At 37.7% G+C, this 8,402-nt stretch overlaps 1 pseudogene; it reads left to right on the forward strand.

Annotated features, from left to right (window-relative positions):
• Window positions 1-6,220: 6,220 nt before the first annotated feature.
• On the forward strand, window positions 6,221-7,669 carry LOC144311582 (olfactory receptor 6C76-like; annotated as a pseudogene).
• Window positions 7,670-8,402: the final 733 nt, after the last annotated feature.

Genomic DNA, 8,402 nt, shown 5'->3' on the forward strand with positions numbered 1-8,402 from the left:
GGCTGGCAGGATATATTCAGGGTCCTCAATGAGAAGAACATGCAACCAAGAATACTTTATCCAGCAAGGCTCTCATTCAGAATAGAAGGAGAGATAAAGAGTTTCCAAGACAGGCAGGAACTGAAAGAATATGTGACCTCCAAACCAGCTCTGCAAGAAATTTTAAGGGGGTCTCTTAAAATTCCCCTTTAAGAAGTTCAGTGGAACAAGCCACAAAAACAAGGACTGAATAGATATCATGATGACCCTAAACTCATATCTTTCGATAGTAACTCTGAACGTGAACGGGCTTAATGACCCCATCAAAAGGCGCAGGGTGTCAGACTGGATAAAAAAGCAGGACCCATCTATTTGCTGTCTACAAGAGACTCATTTTAGACAGAAGGACACCTACAGCCTGAAAATAAAAGGTTGGAGAACCATTTACCATTCAAATGGTCCTCAAAAGAAAGCAGGGGTAGCCATCCTTATATCAGATCAACTAAAATTTACCCAGAAGACTGCAGTGAGAGTTGAAGAGGGACACTATCTCATACTTAAAGGATCTATCCAACGAGAGGACTTAACAATCCTCAATATATATGCACCGAATGTGGGAGCTGCCAAATATATCAATTAATAACGAAAGTGAAGAAGTACTTAGATAATAATACACTTATACTTGGTGACTTCAATCTAGCTCTTTCTATACTCGATAAGTCTTCTAAGCACAACATCTCCAAAGAAACGAGAGCTTTAAATGATACACTGGACCAGATGGATTTCTCAGATATCTACAGAACTTTACATCCAAACTCAACTGAATACACATTCTTCTCCAGTGCACATGGAACTTTCTCCAGAATAGACCACATACTGGGTCACAAATCGGGTCTGAACCAATACCAAAAGATTGGGATCGTCCCCTGCGTTTCTCAAACCATAATGCCTTGAAATTAGAACTAAATCACAACAAGAAGTTTGGAAGGACTTCAAACACGTGGAGGTTAAGGACCATCCTGCTAAAAGATGAAAGGGTCAGCCAGGAAATTAAGGAAGAATTAAAAAGTTGCATGGAAACTAATGAGAATGAAGAAACAACCGTTCAAAATCTTTGGGATGCAGCAAAGGCTGTCCTAAGGGGGAAATACATCACAATACAAGCATCCATTCAAAAACTGGAAAGAACTCAAATACAAAAGCTAACCTTACACCTAAAGGAGCTAGAGAAAAAAACAGCAAGTAGATCCTACACCCAACAGAAGAAGTGAGTTAATAAAGATTCGAGCAGAACTCAACGAAATCGAGACCAGAAGAATGGTGGAACAGATCAACAAAACCAGGAGTTGGTTCTTTGAAAGAATTAATGAAAGATAAATCATTAGCCAGCCTTATTAAAAAGAAGAGAGAGAAGACTCAAATTAATAAAATCATGAATGAGAAAGGAGAGATCACTACCAACACCAAGGAAATACAATTTTAAAAACATATTATTAACAGCTATACTGTTTATTGCCAATAAATTAGGCAATCTAGAAGAAATGGACGCATTCCTGGAAAGCCACAAACTACCAAAACTGGAACAGGAAGAAATAGAAAACCTGAACAGGCCAATAACCAGGGAGGAAATTGAAGCAGTCATCCAAAACCCTCAAGACACAAGAGTCCAGGGCCAGATGGCTTCCCAGGGGAATTCTATCAAACGTTTAAGAAGAAACCATACCTATTCTACTAAAGCTGTTTGGAAAGATAGAAAGAGATGGAGTCCTTCCAAATTCGTTCTATGAGGCCAGCATCACCTTAACTCCAAAACCAGACAAAGACACCACTAAAAAGGAGAATTGTAGACCTATATCCCTGATCAACATGGATGCAAAAATTCTCAACAAGATACTAGCCAATCGGATCCAATAATACATTAAGAAATTTATTCACCATGACCAAGTAGGATTTATCCCCGGGACACAAGGCTGGTTCAACACTCGTCAAACAATCAATGTGATTCATCATATCAGCAAGAGAAAAACCAAGAACCATATGATCCTCTCATTAGATGCAGAGAAAGCATTTGACACATACAGCATCCGTTCCTGATCAAAACTCTTCAGAGTGTAGGGATAGAGGGAACATTCCTCAACATCTTAAAAGCCATCTACAAAAAGCCCACAGCAAATATCATTCTCAATGGGGAAGCACTGGGAGCCTTTCCCCTAATATCAGGAACAAGACAGGGATGTCCACACTCACCATTGCTATTCAACATATTACTGGAAATCCTAGCCTCAGCAATCAGACAACAAAAAGACATTAAAGGCACTTGAATTGGCAAACAAGAAGTCAAACTCTCCCTCTTCGCCAATGACATGATCCTCTACATAGAAAACCCAAAAGCCTCCACCCCAAGATTGCTAGAACTCATACAGCAATTTGGTAGCGTGGCAGGATACAAAATCAATGCCCAGAAGTCAGTGGCATTTCTATACACTAACAATGAGACTGAAGAAAGAGAAATCAAGGAGTCAATCTCATTTACAATTGCACCCAAAAGTATAAGATACCTAGGAATAAACCTCACCAAAGAGGTAAAGGATCTATACCCTAAAAACTATAGAACACTTCTGAAAGAAATTGAGGAAGACACAAAGAGATGGAATAATATCCCATGCTCCTGGATTTGCAGAATTAATGTTGTGAAAATGTCAATATTCCCCAGGGCAATTTACACGTTTAATGTAATCCCTATCAAAATACCATGGATCTTCTTCAGAGAATTAGAACAAATTATTTGAAGGTTTGTGTGGAATCAGAAAAGACCCCAGGTAGCCAGGGGAATTTTAAAAAATAAAATCATATCTGGGGGCATCACAATGCCAGATTTCAGGTTGTACTACAAAGCTGTTGTCATCAAGACAGTGTGGTACTGGCACAAAAACAGACACATAGATCAATGGAACAGACTAGAGAATCCAGAAGTGGACCCTGAACTTTATGGTCAACTAATCTCCGATAAAGGAGGAAAGACTATCCACTGGAAGAAAGACAGTCTCTTCAATAAATGGTGCAGGGAAAATTATACATCCACATGCAGAAGAATGAAACTAGACCACTCCCTTTCACCATACACAAAGATAAACTCAAAATGGATGAAAGATCTAAATGTGAGACAAGATTCCATCAAAATCCTAGAGGAGAACACAGGCAACACCCTTTTTGAACTCGGCCACAGTAACTTCTTGCAAGATACATCCACGAAGGCAAAAGAAACAAAAGCAAAAATGAACTATTGGGACTTCATCAAGATAAGAAGCTTTTAGGGATCCCTGGGTGGCGCAGCGGTTTGGCGCCTGCCTTTGGCCCAGGGCGCGATCCTGGAGACCCGGGATCGAATCCCACATCGGGCTCCCGGTGCATGGAGCCTGCTTCTCCCTCTGCCTGTGTCTCTGCCTCTCTCTCTCTCTGTAACTATCATGAATAAATAAAAAAAAAAAAAAAATTTAAAAAAAAAAAAAAAAAAAAAAAAAAAGATAAGAAGCTTTTGCACAGCAAAGGATACAGTCAACAAAACTAAAAGACAACCTACAGAATGGGAGAAGATATTTGCAAATGACGTATCAGATAAAGGGCTAGTTTCCAAGTTCTATAAAGAACGTAATAAACTCAACACCATAGAAACAAACAATCCAATAATGAAATGGGCAAAAGACATGAACAGAAATCTCACAGAGGAAGACATAGACATGGCCAACACGCACATGAGAAAATGCTCTGAATCACTTGCCATCAGGGAAATACAAATCCAAGCCACAATGAGATCCCACCTCACACCAGTGAGAATGGGGAAAATTAACAAGGCAGGAAATCACAAATGTTGGAGAGGATGCGGAGAAAGGGGAACCCTCTTGCACTGCTGGTGGGAATGTGAACTGGTGCAGCCACTCTGGAAAACTGTGTGGAGGTTCCTCAAAGAGTAAAAAATAGACCTGCCCTACGACCCAGTAATTGCACTGTTGGGGATTTACCCCAAAGATACAGATGCAGTGAAATGCCGAGACACCTGCACCCCGATGTTTCTAGCAGCAATGTCCACAATAGCCAAACTGTGGAAGGACCTCGGTGTCCATCAAAAGATGAATGGATAAAGAAGATGTGGTCTATGTATACAATGGAATTTTACTCAGCCATTAGAAACGACAAATACCCACCATTTGCTTCAACGTGGATGGAACTGGAGGGTATTATTCTGAGTGAAATAGGTCAATCGGAAAAGGACAAACATTATATGTTCTCAATCATTTGGGTAATATAAATAATAGTGGATGGGAATATAAGGGAAGGGAGAAGAAATGGGTAGGAAATATCAGAAAGGGAGACAATACATGAGGACTCCTAACTCTGGGAAACGAATTAGGGGTGGTGGAAGGGGAGGAGGGCGGGGGGTGGGGGTGAATGGGTGATGGGCACTGAGGGGGCACTTGTAGGGATAAGCACTGGGTGTTATTCTGTATGTTGGCAAATTGAAGACCAATAAAAAATAAATTTATTTAAAAAGTAACAGTAATAATGAAATCTTGCCATTTGCAATGATGTGGATGGAACTATAGGGTATTATGCTAAGCGAAATAAGTCTGTCATAGAAAGACATTATTATATGATTTCACTCATGTGGAATTTAAGAAACAAAACAAATCAACATAGGGGAGTAGAGGGAAAAATAAAATAAGATAAAAACTTAGAGGCAAACCATAAGAAACTTTTAACTACAGGGAGCAAACTGAGGATTTCTGGAGGGAAGATGGGTGTGGGGATGGGCACTAAGGAGGGCACTGGATGTTAATGAGCATCAGGTGCTGTATGCAGCACATGAATACACTAAATTCTACCAGTGAAACTAAAAATAATTATTTAATAAGTGATTCATATTGGTGATGAACTCCTTAGAGAAGCGTAACTGATAATGAAGTCATCAAACAAGAAAGTTGCCCTCAAGGAATGAAATGTTTATACCTGGGAGTTTTCATGACATTTAGCTTAATGAGAGCTTATGTAATATTCAACCACATAGTCAACTCCATTTGCACGGGCTTATCTGTTGAGTTACCACATTATTTGGGGGCAGTCAGCATTACTTGCCAGTGTCTAAAAACACTTGCCAAGTGACAGATCATCTGAGTCAAATTTGCCAGAGTTTCTTCTCTGTATTCCCCTTGGTGGAGGTAAATTACAGTTTTGCTGTAACTCATTTCTATCTATCAGGTAAGAGGCCCAGAGCTAAATACCAGTCACTGTCACATCTGAAGAAAAATCCAATCTTAATGGTAAGTTCTTATCTTTATAGCCTTCCCTTACTGTCTTACCTCTTTTCTACTTCTTTTGTCTTCCTTCTCTTTTTTACTTTTTCTTCTCTATTTCCCTTCTCTTTGAACACTTATTCACTTTATTTTGCATTTCTCCTCATTATTCTTATTCTCTTCCTGTTTTCAGAACTATAACCAGAAGAAACACTGAATTAGTTTAATTCTGTTCAAGTTCGTTTTACTATGCAATCAGATAAGTTTAATATTGTCATAGGAGGCAGTAAAAGTGAAGAAATGAAGAGATGGAATAGGAACAAAACACTGATTTATAGGAATAAAAAAATCAGGACCAAGAAAGAGTGTTCATTATCTAAGTAGAGGCAGCGCAGGCCAAACCAGGGAAGAGCTACAGTTGTTACCGGAATTACTTCCGGAATTAAACTTAAATCTACGCTTGATTTCTATTTTCAACCATCATAAGTATTTATATATCACCTTGTTTCTCTGTTGCACTCATGGCCAGTTCCTTGAGGCAATGATATTTATACAGTCATCAGGCTGAGTAGTACTGTGACATCTTAGCGCTTACATACTGAGAAAAGTAGAAATGATTTTTTCACATGCTTGTTCATTTCTTTACCTCATTACCATAAATCTAAGCCAGACTGCAAAGATGATTTATAAGATAGTTTTTTATTCATCAGATTTGTAGAAAATATTTGTCTTTCCTCAAAAATAAAGTAATAAAAATAATAAAAAATATAAGTACTAGTTTTTGTTAGAGTTTATCTTACATTAATCATTTCAAAAATGTGCCTTATTAGTATGTATAATCAATAGCAACTACTAATATTCTGACATAATTATCTTCATAATTTACTATTGGTTCTTGTGCATATTGTTTTCTCAATATTTTTACCAGAGCAGAAGCGTATCAAAAGGTCAAGATGGAAAACCGTACAACTGTGACAGTATTTATCTTAGCAGGATTGATGGAGGACCCCAAACTGAAGATTGTGCTATTTGTCTTCCTGCTCCTCACTTAATTGCTAAGCATCTCAGGCAACTTAGTTATTATTACCCTCACTTTGCTGGACTCACATCTCAAGACCCCTATGTATTTCTTTCTTCGAAATATTTCTTTCTTAGAAATTTCTTATATGACAGTCTGCATCCCCAAATTGCTTGTAAGCATGGCAACTAGTGACAAAACCATTTCTTATAACTGTCGTGCAACTCAGTTGCTTTGCCTTCCTTCTTGGAGCATCTGAATGTTACCTCCTGGCTGTCATGTCCTACGATCGTTATGTCGCCATCTGCAGGCCCCTGCATTACACAACCATTATGAGCAGCAAAATCTGTATCCAGCTAGTCCTTAGCTCTTGGATCACTGGTTTCCTCATCATCTTTCCAGGACTCATTTTAGGCTTAAGCCTGGACTTCTGTGATTCCAATGTCATTGATCATTTCTACTGTGACACTGCTCCCCTCCTGCAGATCTCCTGCACAGACAGACACGTGTTGGAAATGATGAGTTTCATCTTAGCTTTGGTGACTCTGCTGGTCACTTTGGCATTAGTAAATCTATCATACACATATATTGCCCTGACAATTTTAAAAATTCCTTCTGTCAACCAGAGAAAAAAGCTTTCTACACCTGTTCTTCTCACATGATTGTCATCTCCCTCTCATATGGCAGCTGCATCTTTATGTACCTTAAACCCTCAGTCAAACAGAGGATATCCTTGATGAAGGGAGTGGCAGTTCTCAATACTTCTGTTGCTCCACTTTTGAATCCCTTTATTTATACTCTAAGGAAACAGCAAGTGAAGCAAGCATTTTATTTTTCTGTTCCATTGTAAGCATTCTCAATTTTTAAAAACATTTTAAAAAATATTTTTCTTATTTATTCATGAGAGACACAGAGAGAGGGGCAGAGACACAGGAAGAGAGAGAAGCAGGCTCCCCTTTGGGAGTCTGATTCCGGACTAGATCCCAGGACCCCAGGATCACGCCCTGAGCTGAAAGCAGACGCCCAACCACTGAGACACCCAGGCATCCCAACATTCTCAAATTTGACTCATTTCTTCTCTGCTTCTTCCATTTAAATGTAGCAAATACTTGAAAGATTATTTTAGTCAACTTTATATATTAGTTCATGGAGAGTTAATTATTTTTATATCTATGTGGTATATTTTGTACTTATATTTGATTTTCTGCAAAATCTTTTAAGTTCGAAACAATTATATATCTTCCTTGGGATTTTACCTTTCTTTGGCTTTTATGTCCTGATACACATTCTCTATTGTTTTAAATAAATATATTTAAAAGTGGGAAGTTGAGATTAAAATATCAATATCATCCTTTGTCTTGAGAATTGAAAAAAAAACCCACTATGCTAGTGTAATAAAATATTATATGGTATATTATTTTTATTTTACATTTTATGCCATATAAGTAAATAAGTAAATAAATACTGACTCATGTATGTATACTAAATCAAGTAACTTTGATTAAGAATAAAATGCATCCTGGAGAGAAAGATCATATTTGATGCTTTCTCAACTATTCCTTCTTCATCTTGGAACTAACTGTATTCCTTAATTTCTACATCTATAATATAACAAGTTTTTTTTATTTTGAGATATTTTAAGGCTATTTTGAAAGCATAAAATCAGTATTCTTCAGATTAAAAAACAAAATAAAATGAAAACTTGTAGAATAAATTATTCTGATTTTATCTTGTAAAAAATGCACTTTGGAGAGGTACGATAAGTTACTCTCGTCACATAGCTAGTCAGAGAAACAGAATTCAAATTCATTTCTGCTTGATTACAGAGGCTATGTCTATCCAGTACCAGCAATCCCTAATCAGTTTGTAGCAAAGACTCATCTACGTGTATTCTGAAATGATGATGGATTCAGTTTTGGGATTGAGTGTAGAGATGCAATTAGAGATTCTCATGCTGATTCCATTGCCTGCTAATGTAATTTATTGTAGTGCTTTGTCATTTTGTATATGTGATATGCTACTTAAAAATCTGGAAAACTTCGTAATGTAGCAGTTATTTACTTAGAGGATGCTTCCTACAGTTTTACCATATGGTCTGGTATAGAGTCAAATTGTTT

The sequence above is a fragment of the Canis aureus genome, chromosome 3 (assembly GCF_053574225.1).
Source record: "Canis aureus isolate CA01 chromosome 3, VMU_Caureus_v.1.0, whole genome shotgun sequence".
In the NCBI taxonomy this organism is placed as follows: domain Eukaryota; kingdom Metazoa; phylum Chordata; class Mammalia; order Carnivora; family Canidae; genus Canis; species Canis aureus.